This window comes from Spodoptera frugiperda, chromosome 8 (genome assembly GCF_023101765.2).
Source record: "Spodoptera frugiperda isolate SF20-4 chromosome 8, AGI-APGP_CSIRO_Sfru_2.0, whole genome shotgun sequence".
NCBI classification, from domain to species: domain Eukaryota; kingdom Metazoa; phylum Arthropoda; class Insecta; order Lepidoptera; family Noctuidae; genus Spodoptera; species Spodoptera frugiperda.
In genome coordinates this window covers 3336016-3355212 of record NC_064219.1, presented here as the reverse complement: position 1 = coordinate 3355212, position 19197 = coordinate 3336016, and positions in this window count along the sequence as shown.

The following is a 19197-nucleotide window of genomic DNA, read 5'->3' as shown; positions in this document are numbered from 1 at the left end:
TTTTTCAAATTCGGATATTGAATGGAGAATGATGGCGTTCAGAAATGTTGCTTGTGCCGCTTTGTGTAGTTCAGTGGGACAGTGCTCTGCCGACGGCTGAGACGAATGGACGTCCGACCGACACGATTGATTGCGGCTAAGATTTACTCACTACACGCAATACTGATTCACTACACAGCACGTCTAGACTCTCGTCTCTGATCTCAAAGTCAAAGCATTTATTTCAATTAATCCTAAATTAGGCACTTTTGAATCGTCAAATTGAATTGTCCGTTAGTCTGTCTGTCAGTGAAGCTAGGTGCTCGTTCCAAAGTGTAGCTTCGTATGGAGAAGAACGAGCAAGAAACTCCATCTCTGATCAATGTTTGATTTAAACTAACTTCTATCCAAAAGAACAAAAAATAAAGTTGAAATTCATATGAATACCGCAAATTACTGGTATCGTATGATGCGTTACAAATTGGCTGTGCGCTGTCTGGCTGGCACATTTCGCACAAACTATTGACGTTAGGAGTGCGATTAGTGAGCGCAAATATTTAGCTCACGCTGGGAATACGGCGAACTGGGCATTAATCTACCGATACCAAATATGTATATAAAGGAAATTCTGAAAATGTGGTTAAAAAGTTACATTACGATTCGGTTTACCAGCGCCGGTTTCTCAGTATCACCTATTATGTATGTACATATAGGTATGCTAAATTTCAAGAAAATCAGTTACGCTATTCTGATTCTGTAACTCTTGTTTGTATGTAATTACCTAAATATTTTTTTTTTCAATAGGTAGGTATTATTGTCAGCTGCAATAACCCTCATTGAAAATCAGTTATAAGAAAACTTACTAAAATCTATTAATTGAAGGAAAACCCTAATACGGTTCTAAATTTTTCACAAAGTATATCTAACACATAAAATACCCAAAAACCCTTTAAATACATTCGATCGGTAACCAACAAAGACTTGAACAAATAGATGTGCTCCATACCTCCAGACGAGAGAGTGGACAAATCCATAAAAAAAAATTATCCCTCGCGGCTCAGGCCCGAAAAGTACGAGTAAGAATGAATTGATTTTGAGTCAGTAACAGTCTCTCTGTCGCCTCGACCAAGACGGTGAAAGTCATTGGATGATTGTTTCCCCTTAAAAAAATCCCCAGATCACTTCCATTTCTATTTTTACAAAACAACACAAAAAATCACAATCTCATTAAAAACCCGTAATCATAAAACGTAATTACTAGAGCTGCACGTATCGGAATGAAATTATCTAATAAATTAGCATGCTCACCGATTATATCCGAATAATTGAAAAGGAACGGCAAACGGCACTAACTAATCGTTTTGTCGTAGCAATTAACTTTAAATTGAGACAAATCCGATATAAATAGGGAGGCTGCGTTCACAATTGGCGGAGAATGAGTTTACCTGGCTGTTTGTGGAGATGTAGCTTTTAATCTAAATTAGGTATTTAAGTAATACATATGCTCTTGAGTTAGTATATCGATTTAAATTGATTTCATACGTATATTTTCGATACTGTTAACGCCGTACTCAGAGTTGTTTAATGATGATTACTTAGCAATTGTTTTCGGAACAAAATCGTTAGTAAGGATTGGATTAAGTAACCATTAAATGTTTTTGAGTGCGACAGTTTTACAATTTTACAATATTTAGTCGTGGTTAATTTTAAGTTTAACTTATACATTTTGTACAGGAAACACATAAAAATCGAATGATTTAATGGGACTGCCATGTCCAACAAAATCCCTTCACTAGAGAGACACAGACTTTTTTAATATTAATATATTTTCTTTGACGTTCAAAAGTGCCTTTCTAGTCTATTTGAAATTTTTAAGAAACAAAAGATAACGAAAACATGTTACATACAAACAAACAACTTTTTGCAAGTTCCTATCTGTAGATAATATTTACTGTATGTAAAAATAAATAATCCAGTAAACAATTCTCTCAATTTTCCTCACAGTGTGAACACGCGCTATTGCGTGGACGCAGCAAATATGTCAGTAATGGCAGTAACAGTTGCCTCCCTACGTTAATACTTTATTGGCTATTTAACTGCCTACACCCCACCGCCTGGACGGTAGTAAATAATAAAGCTATTTCCTTACGAGGATATGTTTTAGTTTTTTAGTTGTTAGAAGTATAGAAGTATGTTTTAAAAAGTTATGTTGTACACATTAAATAGTTTCTTGACTTATTGATAGGCTAAATATCCAACACAAAAAGTAAATCAATAGATACGATAAGTAGACATTAATATCTCTCTTAGTATTAACTTACGTCTTTAAAAAAAGCATTGTACTAGGTACGATGTTAAGATGTTTAAGATGCCCCTAGGATTATCTCCTGTATCGTGGGTGCGTTTACAAACATACAAGTTCACATACACAAAACACCCACACCAGAAACAACAATTTGTGGATCAAACAAAGAGTTGTTCCGTGCGGGTATCGAAAGCGGTACACGTTGCGCGGAAACCGGTGACCCGTCCACCACGCCAACCGTGCAGTAATGTACAATGTAGATAATAAAAAATAAGGTACTACTTAAGAAACTTACGGAAAACCTGTTAATTGATATTTCTATTACCTCACCTATAAAATTTTCTAAACCAAGAAAATTTTAATTGCACTTTCACTCATATCACCACACACTTATGACTTAACACATTAGAAAAACAAAAATCGAAAATTCACTCATCACTTTGGACTATAAACGTCTAACAACTCGAGCCATCTCCAATCTACACTAGAATAGCAAAGAAGCAACATCTTCGCTACGAAAAAAAAGCGAATTTAATTACCCAACCCTTCAACAGCCGACTCAAAAAAACATTCGTTAAAAAATTTCACACGACCAAAAAATACCCAGCAAAAATATTCATTCTAATGCAAATAAAATGCGAGAGAAATTCTTTGGAAACTGAAAAGATTTATTTTTGTGTTCACAATAGTTATGGTAATAGATTAATTAGCTATGCCGGTAACAGGTGGGGTCAACTGACCTCTTTAAAGGGGTCATCTTGGCCGATCTTAGTTTTCGCTCATTGTCCACCTTATTAGACTTTGTAATGAAGTCTGTATTCTCACGGTGAGATCCGTTCGCGTTTGTATTCGTTCACGAATGAGATGTGCATATTTACACTCTATTCCGAGAACAAAATAAATGCAGTTTCTAAACATTTATTCCACCATTTCATTTGGACTTTTAAGTACAGTTAAACTAACAGAATTAAACAAAGTTTCGTGAATAAGTTTGCGAGTAATTTATTGTATTTCACTCTGTATTGCCAAAGCATTCATTCTAGTAATTTGATAAATGTAGTCGGCTTTCACGACTGAACGAAACCATGACTATTGACTTTAGGTTTGCCTTTTGTGCAAAAACAAATTAACATTCCTTCATTCTTCATTAAAATACCAGCCGAAATGTAAACATGGATAATTCAATGTCTGGCACAAAAGAGAAGAGTATTCATGAATGTAAAACACGCTCAAGTCTTGTTTAAACCGCTGAGAATTATTAATTAAATATTAAAGACAGTTTCATACTGGCTCCGGCAAGACTTAAGCGGTCTTACCAGCTTAAAAAACTAAATATTCATAATCCTTTCCAACTGGCGAGACAGCAAAATCTTCTCATACTTAACCCTAGCTCGCTGCAAGAAATTTAAATTTTTAATTCGCTACAAAAATTTCGCTTTATGCAAATCGCTTCTCAAGGATCGCGAGATGTACTGGACCATGCATTGTTATGATCTCAGACGATCCCATTGTGTCAAAATGGTCCTTAAAAAGCATCTTTATGTTAATCCGGCACACGTAGGGTCAGAGGTCTCGACTTTTCTGTGGGGTCACTTTTGTCATGATTCTGCAGACAGGTTAGTTGACCTCTAACCTGGCGTTCTCACGGTTAGCCCTCGGAAGATGCGCGTTTCGTTTGACGAATTCTTAATTACGTCGAGGCGGCCATTTAAAAATCCAGTTTTGCGTTTTCAATTAAAAATCGTTGTTGACAGTTTGCATAATTTTTAGAGCAAGATTTTTGTACTGTGTTGCTGTTTGGAGATGATGTTCTTTGAGCTGACTGATCAGAATAATCTTGTAGTCATGGAATATTATAAATGCGAAAGTATATTTCTGAGATTGGTTTTTCTTTCGCAGCTGGGTGGAGCATTTTACAATGTGATTTTTGTATCTGGGGATAGTTAGGAGATTGGAGAGTGATATAGGAATTATTTTTATGTTTGATCACGCGAGCGAAGCTATTTACGAAAGATAGTTGAATCATAATTCATTTATTTATTTATAATATTAGGAGAGCCAACGGCTGATACCAATAATTTACTTACTTATACTCCCTCTACCTCCTATTTATCTTTAATTTATTTAAGTAGGTAAACAGTTTATTTATATTAGCTATCTGTGTTGTATTTTATAGTACCTGATTAATACGTAAAACATAAATAATATTTCATAGTTTTTTGTATACTTACTTTATTTTTTGTTATGTGCAAATTTTTTTTTTTCGCGAATTATTTCTTTGTTTTTTTTTCTATATCCAAATCACCTGGTGGTAAGTAAATGGGCTACCCACGGATATTTGGACACCCGCAACACCAAAAGAGTAAAAAGTACGTTGCCGACCTTTTTGGGGATTAAGGGTTGGGAATTGGCAACTCACTCACTTACACGTGCGATTCTGTGTAGAAGTTTATAGGTAGAAATTAGATGAAATATATTTTTTCGAGATGGAGTTAACTCGACGGGGCCATCTCTCCACGAATTCGAAATTAAATTGAAAATCTGTCAATGACTTTTTTATGGTAAGTAGGTATAAGGTTGAGTTTGTTTTGGCATTTTTTCTCAGAGTAGTCTGTTAGGAGATGCCGACCTCAGGTAGATTTTTTAATAATAATTTTGACGTGTAAAAGTGATCTTTTATAGCATACTTATTCATAAAAATAAATTCATTGTTTCATAAGATAAGTAAACGTTTCGTAAGTGATCAGCACCATTCATAGGCAAAGAAGATTTGTGACTAGTAATCCAACAGAGCGCTAGAATTGGTATAAGTCGAAATGACGATGGTGATGATAATCTTTAACTTTGAATGTGATGGTAACTATACAGTTCCATGGTCAGATGAAAGTATCAATGCAACAGAGACTTTTGTTTTCCCTTTAGATTTGTAAGTAACGGACGTATTCAGAGACATAATCAATGATTAGGTACTTAAACTATTCCTTAATAACGATTTTGTTCCGAATTGCTAAGGATTGGATTAAGTAGCCATTAAATTTCTTTGAGTACGACGGTAAACTTTTTAGCAATAAAATAGTTAATAGTTTATTAATTATGTACCTAAGTAGGTATGTGTATTATAAACAATTTTATCAGAGCCGTTTAGATGTACCCAAACAAAAACGTAATAGCGAATCAGATACTTTAGCATTGTAGAGCAAAAACCGTCCGCAACATAATCTAACATTGTGTACAAATCGATATAATCACGCCGCCATTTTATTTAAAACTCCCCCACAATGAAATAGTAAACCAATTTTACAATATTTCCGCTCGGGAGGCGCATCGACACAATTATTTCCATAAAACTAGTTTTCAAGTAAAATTTCCAGCTAATTAATTAGGCAACAAGCCCGCCCGCCAATCAGGGCTTTCATTATTCCCATCAACGTAATCGAAAATCATTTTTGTCAGTAATTATCTCATATTTCTACAGCGCGCAAACTAAGTACTCCAAAAACCGTGATTAAATATTCTACACCACTATTCATTATCTATAGAATAGCACGGCGCGGGTATAAACCACCCCTAAAACATTACACGCACGGCCGTTACACCCCCACTCACCCCAACACCACGAACGACCCCCAAACGCAACGTTTTTCTCCCCGGCAAGATAAAGACCAAATAAAAAAAGAAAACGTGAAAAATCCCTCTGTCTCTTTTCAACGCGTACATAACGCGCCCGTGCGAACGGTGCGACATCTAAGCTACGAATGACTCACGAAAACTTGGGCCCCGCCCGAGACGGCCGCCTCTATCCGTCTCTCTCACTTTTTCACACTTTTCATATGACACCGATGGGGTGAAAAGGTAGCAAGTGACGCTAAAACCGCAGGGTAAAACCGACTTTAGCTACATTAGTTACAGTTCAATTTTGTGTGACATTAGGGTCGGTCAGAAAATATTTTAGAATGAAAGCGTTAGGGAGTGGAAGGTCTCTCTCGCTCGCAAAAAAGCTGGACGCGGTCGGGGGGGTGGGTTAGACGGCGCGGGGGGGGGGGGTATGGATAGCGGCAGCCATGTTGCCGGCCGACGGCGGACCAAGACTGGTATTAATTTCGGCTTAATTCGTTCGTTGATTTCAAGTATTTTATTGCTAATGCTATCAAAATTACCTAAAAAAAACATTAAAAACATTTTTTGTCGATTTTTTCTAGTATTAATTAGATAAATAAACCAAATATTGTTATTTAAAAATCAACTTTTCAGTATTTATTTCCAATGTATTGAAGCCCGTATTACCTGAAATAATGCAGCTTTGTTAGCTTACCAGGAAATGCTGAACAATACCTATTTATTTGCTGAAAAAATAGTTCTATAAAGCATTTTAAAATCATACTTCATTTTGTGAATAATGTATTGAAATAACCTAGTTCGTTTATTTGCATTTGAACAAATATAGAATTTATTTCGATCATATTTTCCAATATTAATGGAACTAAATAAGGTAAATTTAGGTGCAAATATATGATGTCTATTTTAAATATTCAGGCAATTTTTTACTATAAACCTTTTTTTCTACCATAAAGTGTTTGCCATAATCTCCACGTTGCCCATGGTACTTGAGTAGGAGATTACAGTTTAAAAGGTTGAAGATATTCAAGACTTTGGCCTCAGAAGGGAGCCCTCTAAGGCCAATGCTACAGTCTCTATCAAATATTCGATAATCGGCTCTTATCACACTTGAACTTACCTCTTCAAAATTAATTTTGTACTTATTTAATATTCCCATAATTACCAGTAATGAAAATATTATGGGTCTAGCGGCAATAGGTAAACCTTTGTCCATATATTAGTCACAAAAATAGGTATAATCAACTCTCGGTAATTCAAACCTTCGATAATTCGAATCTCTCTATAATTCATTATCACGAGGTTCCTAAAACGTCTCTTGATATTTCGAACTAAATCAATACCGTACTTTTATATACACTCGGTAAATCGAACGAAAAACGTTATTGCTACGTAAATTCAGACTTATTTACTTTAAAAACTCGTTAATCCAACTTATCGGCGTCAAACTCTTGATAATTTGAAATTGCAGAGAGAAAAGGACAAAAAGATCTGAGTTTGTAGAGGTAAGTACTTAAATTCTGAAGCAAGTTCAAATTTAGAACTATTTGATATTTCGTACATTCAGTAATTCGATGTATTATAGGAGACCCTCGAATATTGAATTAACAAAAGTCGAATTGAACATCTAGATACAGCATAGATTTTAAACTATTGAAAATGATACCAATGGATTACCCAACCTCACTTTTTGACAATCGACCAAAGAAATAATAAGTTGATATTTTTTAACTGACGACTTTTTCCTGTATCTTAAATGCTACAAATCTATTAATCGGAACCAAACCTAGAATAATAATTTATTAATCACATTAGTGCCCAAAAAATAATTTAGGCCGACAATTTTACCCGCAGCACATCGCCTATCAACCGGTCACCCAGCAACTGTGCCAACCCTGCAATAAAAATTCTGAAAGTCTTACCTAGATAACCACTTATAAAAAACCAAAGAACCCACTTTCGCTCTAGTATCAAACCTCCTGACACATATTATGTTTTGATCAAAGAAACAGTAATTAATGAATCCAATAAGTAAACCTCATATATCCTTTTTTTAAAACGTTGCCCTACACTAGGATTTTCTCCTGTATCGTAAGTGCATTTACAAACATACAAGTTCACATGCCACAGAGACTCGAAACAACAATTTGTGAATCACACAAAGAGGTGCTCCAAGCGGGAATCCAACCTGCTACACATTGCCCGGCAGCCAGTTGCCCAGCCACCGCACCAACTGTGCAGCCATATATATATTATACCTATAGATGTAGATACATATTACTCGTACATATTATACCTACAGATGTACATATATATTTCACGTTAATATAAAATGTATGAAAATATGATTGAAACATAAATCCATATTTCCATGATGTATTATTTTTAGTTAAAATATTGCAATCACTAAATTAAAAACAAAGTTTTCTCTGAATTCGATAATTCCTCTATTTTTTTTCTCTCTTTTACAAATAAACCTATGAAATGGAAAGATTAACAAATTGTATTATTATAAAACAGTTATAAAAAAACATAAAAATGTTTGAGCTATGCTACGAAGATGTATTAGCTAAGCTGTGAAACTATATGACCGTTTCCACTGATACTAAGCTATGTAGCTGTGCGAGGAAGATGCGCAGCTCGAGTATACAATGTGTCCTTAGTAGGGAAACCATCCATAGCACGCATCTTTCCATATAAAAAACATAGCTTAGCTGATTCCGTTTCCACCAGTGCTAAGCTATGTGTAACAATGAATATGATTGGTTCGGGAACCAAACGCATCCACAGGAACGTACAACACCCTGTTCACATTACAAGAAAGTGTCTATTCTATTATCACTGTTATGTTATCTCCTTGTAATCATTTTTTACGTATTTAAAAATACCAAAGATCACCTAACATATAAACGAATTTTTAAAAAGAAGTCATTTTTCATATCAACGACAAAAGAATTTCTATTTAAGATAATTGGTAATTGTTTTCAGTAACAATAGGGATGATGACAGGGTATGAAAATTAAAATTCTATTTAGTCCGTCAGTTAGGTAATGAAAAAAATATTAGACACGTATTTTTTTTGCATATAAGATAAAACGAATCAAAGTTTAGGAGTGGGACTCAAAACTAGTAGAGCTGTTCTCCATTAATATACATGAGTAAACCGTAATTTTTAGTTAAGAATGTTCCTATTGACTAGGGTTAGTAAATAGTTACATAATAATATAAAATAATCATCACTGTGCCATTTCATGAGAATAGACAAATGAAGCTTAATTCTAATAAGAGAACCAACCGTTCTGTATTTTATTTTTCACTAGCGGACCCGACAGACGTTGTCCTGTCTACACGTCTTTAATTTGAAAATTTTAAACTTTTTTTAATAAGCTAAAACATTCTGGACCTTTTTGATGAAAATTGTTATGACAATGTCTAACGTCATTAATATTTGACACTGCGATGGTAGCGCCGTCTGTCGGATCCAATGTAAAACATTCCAAAATCAACAACTACTAATAAATTAAAAACTAATTAAAAAAACTTTGTCCAGCGGACAAAATTGTGAATCTAAACCATTCTCAGATCCTCTTGAACACACACAAAAAGTTTCATCAAAATCCGTTTCACTGGAAGCTCTTGACCTTGCTAAGATCTTCTGGAGTTACAATTCTTACTGTCCCACCGCACACTACTGCAAAACTTCAGCCCTTAGACGTTGGCCTAAATGGACCCTTTAAAACTTATTATAACGCCGCGGTCGATTCGTGGCTGCTTCAAAATCCAGGCCAAACACTTACTATCTACCACATAGCTAAGTGTGTAGGAGAGGCATATCTGAAGGCAATGACGCCAATAAATATCACCAACGCCTTTAAGAAATGTGGGATCTTTCCATATGACAATTCCGTTTTTACAGAAGAGGATTTTTTGCCGAGCTCAGTCACTGACAGACCAGAACCAGACAAGGAAAACAATTCTACAACAGACATAGAAGACGAAATAAATGAGCCAATCTCACCTTCAATTTTATTATCAATACCATCACAAGAAATTGAAGAAGCCATTGAAGTTCGAGCTTCATCGGTGATAACCATTGTTAATAATAATCCACAACCGGAAGCGGATGCAAACATTAAAGAAGTGCTATCCCAACAAATTCCAAAAGAAATCTTGGGACCCCAAGCCTCAACTTCTAAAGATGTAAAATGTTTTATAACACCAAAAATGTTAAGAGATCCTCTGAAAGCAGGACCTCGACAGAACAAAAGACGCAGGCCTTTGGGGAAAAGCATGATAGCTACTGATACCCCTGAAAAGGATAGAATAGCAGAAAAGAGAAATAAACAAGTGAAGAAAGTAAAGAAAAGTGACCTGTTCAAAGAAAAAAACCGAATAAAATACAAAAAGTAAGAAAACCAGTAAAAGTAGAAAAAATAACAAATTATGATACCAGTAGTACTGAAGAAACTTTTAATATGAGCGGCTCTTCTTCTGGAGGTACCTACTTTATTAGTGACAGTGAAGACGATGAAATGATACTGGACGATGAAGTTATTTCGCAACCTCTACTAAGAAACCCGAATGTGGGTGATTTTGTTATTATTTTAATAGCAATCGACTCGGGCTTTTAACTTAAGCTTTTTAAATAATAAAAAAAAACAATTCACTTATTTCGCTGTTCGTTTAACACCTCTCCCGAGCCTACCACGTTTAATTTCAATAATTACTTGAAAATTTCAGATTAAAAACAAAAAATTTACTTACGAAATAATACTGTAAAACTTCGCTATATTTTTTTTAAAGAGGCGTCACTTTTGAGCGAGTAAACTGCACTGAGAGCTGTGTGTTTAAAAATGTATTGAGGATTTTAATTTTTATTAATTGTGGGAGAGCCATGCTTCGGCACGAATGGGCCGGCTCGACCGGAGTGATACCACGGCCTCACGGAAAACCGACGTGGAACAACGCTTGCGTTGTGTTTCGTTGTGTGAGTGAGGTTACCGAAGCCCCAATTACCTCTGTTCCTAGTCTTCTCAATCCCGGATTCCCTAACAACCCTTAAGTTCCTTCTTATTCCCTTTCCCCAAAAGTCCGGCAACGCACTTGTAACGCCTCTGGTGTTTCGATTGTCCATGGGCGGCAGCGATTGCTTGCCATCAGGTGATCCGTCTACTCGTTTACCGGCTTATACCATAAAATAGGGTTCAGAACGTCACGGGTTTCAACCGCCAAAGGGGTAGACAAAGGTCCACTTAATGATGTAATGTAGTTACTTATAACACCAGTTATGTTATGAGCCCTATAATGTAATATACAATGTATACTGTGGCTAAAATCGAGCACAATTTGAAACTCCATCGAACTCCTGGCAGTAGACTGTTATTATATTATCAAAATCCTAAAAAATGACAACCTTACAACCATACAGTATTTAAATAAAAGACTAAACAAAATTACTCAAACATTTATTATTACACATATACACGTGAAGCCATTGAAGTTCGAGCTTCATCGGTGATAACCATTGTTAATAATAATCCACAACCGGAAGCGGATGCAAACATTAAAGAAGTGCTATCCCAACAAATTCCAAAAGAAATCTTGGGACCCCAAGCCTCAACTTCTAAAGATGTAAAATGTTTTATAACACCAAAAATGTTAAGAGATCCTCTGAAAGCAGGACCTCGACAGAACAAAAGACGCAGGCCTTTGGGGAAAAGCATGATAGCTACTGATACCCCTGAAAAGGATAGAATAGCAGAAAAGAGAAATAAACAAGTGAAGAAAGTAAAGAAAAGTGACCTGTTCAAAGAAAAAAAACCGAATAAAATACAAAAAGTAAGAAAACCAGTAAAAGTAGAAAAAATAACAAATTATGATACCAGTAGTACTGAAGAAACTTTTAATATGAGCGGCTCTTCTTCTGGAGGTACCTACTTTATTAGTGACAGTGAAGACGATGAAATGATACTGGACGATGAAGTTATTTCGCAACCTCTACTAAGAAACCCGAATGTGGGTGATTTTGTTATTATTTTAATAGAAACAGAAAAGAAGAAGAAATATTATTACGTTGGAAAAATTATAGAAGAGTCTAATGAACCAGGCTATGACTATTATGTCTCCTATTTAAAATTGAAGAGCAAAGTTTACTACAAATTCGCTGAGCCTCTTGAACCAGATATGGCCGGGGTCACGAAGAATGATATTAAATTTATATTGCCTACCCCCAAAATCGATGGTAGTAGCCGTCGCCAAACAACATATAAATTTGCAGTTAACCTAACACTATTGAACTTTCCATATTGATTTTGTCACCCTCAGCATTGCTTTAGTTTTTTGTTAGTTATTTTCTTTTAGAATAAAAAGTTTTATATTGATTAAAATAATTGAAGACTGTTTAAAATTAAGTTTATTTTACGGTGGATCTCATAGAATAAGTTTTATAATAATTATTAGAACTTGCTCAAGTCTAAAAAACTCGTTGATTGTTATAATTTTATTTGATATTGTTATAAATAAAACTTATGTTGACTACAAAAATATAAATAAGAAGAAATAAATAAAAATATGACACTTTATACTTTTATAACGCCTACTTTGTATACCCTTATAGTGTTAGACACTTTGGTGAATAAAGTTCATTTCATATTGTCAATTTTTATTATTTTTTTAAACATCAAAATACTACTTATATGCGGTGGTTCACTGTATACACTATGGTTCACTGTAGACCTACCCCCCGGTTCAGTGTGTACTTAGGCTTGTACACAGTGAACCATTTCCCGAATTTAAAAAAAATATAAATTCTCTCTATTCTAATAAGTTTAATGCTCAATTTGATATACAGATTTAAAGTATATTTGACACAAAGTAATCTATCAAAAAAGATCTTTGTTACAGTCACACAGAATGGACTTCTGAGCGTCTAAACTTTTAGTGGTTCACTGTTGGCCACCTGACCATACATCGTACATTTTTCATTTCATTGTTGTTTTTTTTTTTTCGTTTTCACCCATATGTATTAAGTATGTAGGAACGGTACAACTATTGAGTAGTCGAATTGGTTTAAATAAAGCGTTCCACACAAGTAACCATTACTCAATACTAATACATGCTCTTACATCAATATTCACACTAAATATCTAATTTAGAATAAAGCTTATCATCTTATGCGGTAACGTAAGCGGTGTATAAATAAGACACTCGATAAGTTAAACTATCTTACACACATTAAAAACATATGCATAATTAAAATAATACATTGGTAATGGCAGATTGGCATACAGTTGCTACTACCTATCTACTTCGCCCCAGTATTGGCAGCAACTACCTTCGCCCGCATTCCCGTGATATAAAAAATAATTTATGTGTTATTCCAGACCATAGTGTACCCATGTTCCAAATTTCATCCCAATTTCTTCAGTCGTTTTTACCTGATTGAAACACAAAGAAACTTACACTTTCGAATTTATATATAATTAGTTTCTGCCAGCGGCTGCGATGGGTTCCTGTTGGACAAAAACTATCCTATTACCCAAGTTAGTTCATAACTTGTCTGTATACCAAATTTCACCAAAATCCGTTCAGTAGTTTCAGCATGATTGACGGACAAACATCCAAACAAACAACCTCTCACATTTACAATATTAGTGTGATAGTACTACGATAAGCTCCCTACATAAATATATTCACGCTACCTCCCTTACAGCATAGGCAGAGCGAAGGCTAAACAATATCTAGCTTCATGGCTCCCCCTCAATCTCGTTCCAACGCACTTAATCTGATTACACACGACAATGACGTCAATTCCCTTCTATTACGGTTCACACTTGACCATTACAGTTTGGGACTAATTTTCTATATGGGCTCGATGGAAAATTACTTGGTGTTATGGAAATTTTATAAGGGACTAAGAGTAGAGGTTATCCTACTATCCCACTTAATATTATAAATGCCAAAAGTTGTATGTTCCTGTATGTGTTTGTTTCTCAATCACATCAAAACGACTGAAAGGATCAGAATGAAATTTGGAACAGATATAGATTATGGTCTGAATTAACACATGCCATGGGAATGCGAACGAAGCCGCAGAAGCTAGTTTGGAAATAAATGTTGTTTAATAGCAGATATACTTTTAACATAATGTGACTAACGTACTCAGCACCACCAATTAGTCCATCCTTTTAGTAGTATATGATTGGGCATTCTGGACCACTTTTCGCTCGGCGAACGCCTTCGCTCAAGTGGTCCAGAATGCCCAATCGTGAATGGTCGACTCGTTAATGTTAGTAATGCAAAATAGATAGTGGTAGTGGTACGGTTTATAAATATTAATCTAAAATAATATTTGTTACATTATTACTTAAACTGTTCCACGCAATAAACATGAAATTTGTAAAGCAACCACAATCGTTGAATGTCAACATAATATGTGATGAGTTTTGTAAAACTGATTTCCGTCACAGCGAATTATTACCTAATTCAGTACGTTGTATAATTTGCGGACCGTCAAATTGTGGAAAAACAAATTTACTCATTAGTCTTCTTTTACATGAAAATGGTTTAAGATTTCGAAATGTTTATATTTATTCAAAAACCCTGTACCAACCCAAGTACATATTTTTAGAAAAAGTGTTGCAACGAGTATCAGGTGTTACGTTTCAGAAATATCAGGAAAATGAAGAAATTCTAAGAGTTCAGGACGCAAAACCCGACTCTGTGATTATATTTGATGATGTTGCTTGTGAAAATCAAAACAATATGCGTGATTATTTTGCAATGGGAAGACACAAGTATATCGATTGTTTTTATTTAAATCAAACTTATAGTAAAATTCCTAAACAACTAATAAGAGATAACGCGAACTTAATCATACTTTTTAAACAAGATGAAATTAATTTGAAGCACATATACGAAGAACATGTCAACACTGATATGTCATGGGTTCAATTTCGTGAAATGTGTTCAAAAATATGGAACGATCCCTTCAGTTTTGTCGTGATTAATAAAGATTGTTCTAAAAATAAAGGTTGTTATAGAAATAAGTTTGACACTTTCGTAGTTTTTGATTAAATCAATGTTATTTAAATCCGATACCCTACCTTTCTTAATTATTCTACTTAGAACACTTAATCAAGCACTATCTATTTCATCAATATGGAAAAATCTTTGAAAAGACAAATCGTTGAAGCGACAGAAGCCGTGAAGAAAAAAGTGCGAAAAATGAAGGATATTGAAATAAATAACAAAGAAGCGCTGGAATCCGTCTTCAAGCCTGTAACAGAACCATTAAACTTAATTGCCAATGTCAGTAAACAATCCGCTCCACAAAATATTAAAGATGAAGAAATTGAAGTTCCATTTATGGATAAAACCATAATGCAGAAAGAAGTTCTCAGTGACAAAGAAAGCAATGATACAGACGATTATGACTCTGACTCCGACAGTGACTCTTCTTATAAATCAATAGGCGAAAAGAAACAAGATTGTAACACAACTTCCTGGTCAGTTTCTCCAGAAGCGTTAGCAGACATTCCTTTTGGTGTCAGATATGATAATGGAAAGTTGATGTTGGGTTCTGCTCGCATAATTGTCAATGACGAATATATCATAGTGGCAGATCGCAAGTACCGAACTACGCCTGGATTGAAACAGTTGCTACTGAAAAAGAATGTTGATTCGAGTTTAGTTACAGAGAAAGATATGCAACATTATAAATTAATGCTACTTGATACTAATGCACATCGTCGAGATTATGATCCAAACAAACCGATAAAAAGTAATAAAGGTTTAAAATATTTACAAATTATTAAGCCGCTTTTTTTACAAACCAAAGGAAAAGGACTACCCTTAACAAAAATGTGGAAGAAGAATGTAGATTTTATATATTGGGATGATCCTAATGAATTAGTAGAAAGGTTAAAATTGTTAATTGCATCTCAGGATGCTGGTAACACAGGGGTAAATAACGAAATTATATCTATAATAGAGGAATTGCGTGAAAGTAATATAATAAATACATAAAACATCTATCTGTGTTTCATTTTACTGTCAACCTTTCAAAACAATACATCTTAAAGATGAACGTAGACAAATTCGGTCATTTTATTCACAAGAGATTGCGCATATCTGATTTATTTGAATTTAACGATAACGCATTGTTAAAATCAGAAAGCGGGGATTTTGATTTAAAAGCTTCTAGACTGAGGGGAGTCCGATCTCCCGTAGATGGAGACGATGCGGTGAACAAGGATTACGTAGATCGATTAAGTGCTAATACGATACATGAATTAAATAAACTAATTGGTGCTTTACGTTCTCAGCTCACGTTAGATGCACAAAAGACAGTTCAAACTACTTTAAAAACAAAGATACCTGAGGCTTTGAATCATTTGGAAGATAAGTTTTACACTAAAGCAGATATTGATAAATTGCTTAAAAAACTGTAAATTATGTCAAAACAACAAATAGTAAATGAAATACATAAAACTGCACGAAGAAATTTTCTTCGACGTTCTGTTGTTCTAAAAGGTATCGACGACTTGTGGCAAGCTGATCTGATGGATATGCAAAACCTAAGGAAATATAATAAAGGCTATAATTATATTTTAATAGTGATCGATTGCTTCTCAAAATACGCGTGGACGCGGCCGCTAAAATCAAAAAATAAACTTGATGTCACTCATGCTTTTGAACGAATATTACTTGACAGTCATCGAAAACCTGATAATTTACAAACTGACATGGGGACAGAATTTTATAATAACGCATTTCAAGCGCTTATGAAAACATACAAAATTAACCATTACTCATCGTTTTCTACCAAAAAGGCATCAATCGTTGAGAGACTAATTAAAACCATAAAAAATAAATTGTATAAATATTTTAGCCTTCATGGAAACTATAAGTGGCTAGGTAAACCATTAGAAGTAACGCTGGAATCATATAACAACACAAAACATCGAACTATTAAATTAAAACCCATCGATGTATGCAAGTCTAATGAGCAGATAATAAAAGAAAATATTTTGAAAGCAAATAAACATGTATCTATTCCATATAAACCTAAGTTTAAAATTGGTGATTATGTTCGTATCAGTAAATACAAACACAATTTTGAAAAAGGTTATACTCCTAATTGGTCAACAGAACTGTTTACTGTAAAAAAGATTAATAATACAATACCAGTGACATACCATATACAAGACCAACGAAAACAAGCTATATTAGGAACCTTTTATGAACAAGAACTTCAAAAATCAAACTACCCTGGTGTTTATTTGATAGAGAAAGTTTTAAGAAAGAAAGGAAAAAAACTTTACGTTAAATGGTTGGGTCTTAACAACAATGAAAATAGTTGGATTGACAAAACTGCATTAGTGGATTGAGTTATTAAGTATATAATCAATTATTTTGGAATATTTTACCATTGCGCTTTGTACAATGCAAGGTGGTGGACTAGTTAATAATATAATAGAAAATCTACCGTTCGAGCTTCATTTGCCCGGCTATAATTATTGCGGACCAGGAACAAAACTCCAGAAACGTTTATTACGCGGTGATCGAGGTATCAATAAGTTGGATGAAGCTTGTATGCACCACGACATTGCATACGCTAACCATACAGACTTATCACATCGTCACAAAGCTGATTTGCAACTAATGAATATGGCAAAACAAAGACTTAAATCAAAAGATGCCGGGAAAGGAGAAAAACTTAGTTCATGGCTAGTAAGCAAAGTGATGAAAGCCAAACTAAAGTCTGGTGCCGGAGTTAAAACGTTTAAACACTTTGTATCAAAAATAAAATCAAAACTTAAGAAAATTAAACACAAAGATAGTAAAGCTTTAATTACCGCTGCTTACTTAGCAGCGAAAAAGATATTTCCAAAAATTCAGAAAATTCGGGTACCGCGTGTCATACCCATACCAAAGACTGGAGGTATTTTACCTTTGATTCCAATTTTTGCTGGCTTATCAGCTTTAGGAACTTTGGCTGGCGGTGCAGCGGGTATTGCAAAAACCGTTAATGATTATAAAGCAGCTCAACAAAATTTGCGAGAAACAGAACGTCATAATAAGACTATGGAGGCTTTAGCATTGGGTAAAGGTTTATACATTAAACCGCATAAAAATGGTAAAGGATTATTCATAGATCATCCAAAAAACTGATAAAGAAGCTACCTAATCGTCCTCTGACTAATATCGACATCCAAGAACATGCACGAGACATCCCACACTTTCGAGGAGTATACATGAAGGATCAATTACCGAGAAAGCCAAAACAGATTGAATGTGGTGTTGTTAACTTGGACGATTCTAAAAATGAAGGAACGCATTGGGTGGCTTATGTTAAAGTATCTGACTATTGTGAATACTTTGATAGTTACGGAGACTTGAAACCTCCAATAGAATTAATGCGATATTTTAAGAATTGTCGTGTTTATTACAACTACACAAGATATCAAAACTTTAACACAGTAAATTGTGGTCATCTATGTTTAGAGTATCTGTGGAAATTTTGGAATAAAAATGTATAAAATTAACGTGTTTCTTTCATTTCAATCATTTGCAAAATGTCACTCACTTTATCGATAACCGGAAACTCGTCTACCTTAACCACGTACTACCCTAATACGTTACAACTAAATGGACAATATGAGTGTGCATTATTGCATTTCTCAACATTTAATTCCATTCCAAACATTGATGAAACGAATAACAAGTTTTACTATGGCTCAGAAATCATTGAAATACCGGAGGGAACGTATGAATTGCAAGATATCAGTGATTATTTAAAATCTGAGATAAAAGGTACATCAATTAAACTAGATTGCAATAACAATACTTTAAAAACTACTTTATACTGTTCTAAAGATGTTAATTTTGAAAAAGAAAACACCTTTAGACGTTTGCTGGGGTTTGATAAGCAGGTATTAAAAGGTAATAAATGGCATGTGTCACAGTTTCCCGTGAACATTTTACCTACGACCGTGGTCAGAATAGAATGTGATATTATAAGCGGATCGTACATAAACGGAGAACCGAGTCACATTATCCACGAATTTGCACTTAATGTACCTCCTGGATATAGGATTATAGAAATCCCGAAGAACGCAATATACTTCCCAATCAATCAAAACAACATAAGCTGTATACATATCAGACTGTTGGATATTAACAATCGCCTAATAAATTTACGTGGTGAAGAAGTGCAGGTATATTTACATCTTAGACGAAAAAATGATTGACTTCAATAAATATGAGCAGCCCCAGGTCCAAAATATCAGTGCAAA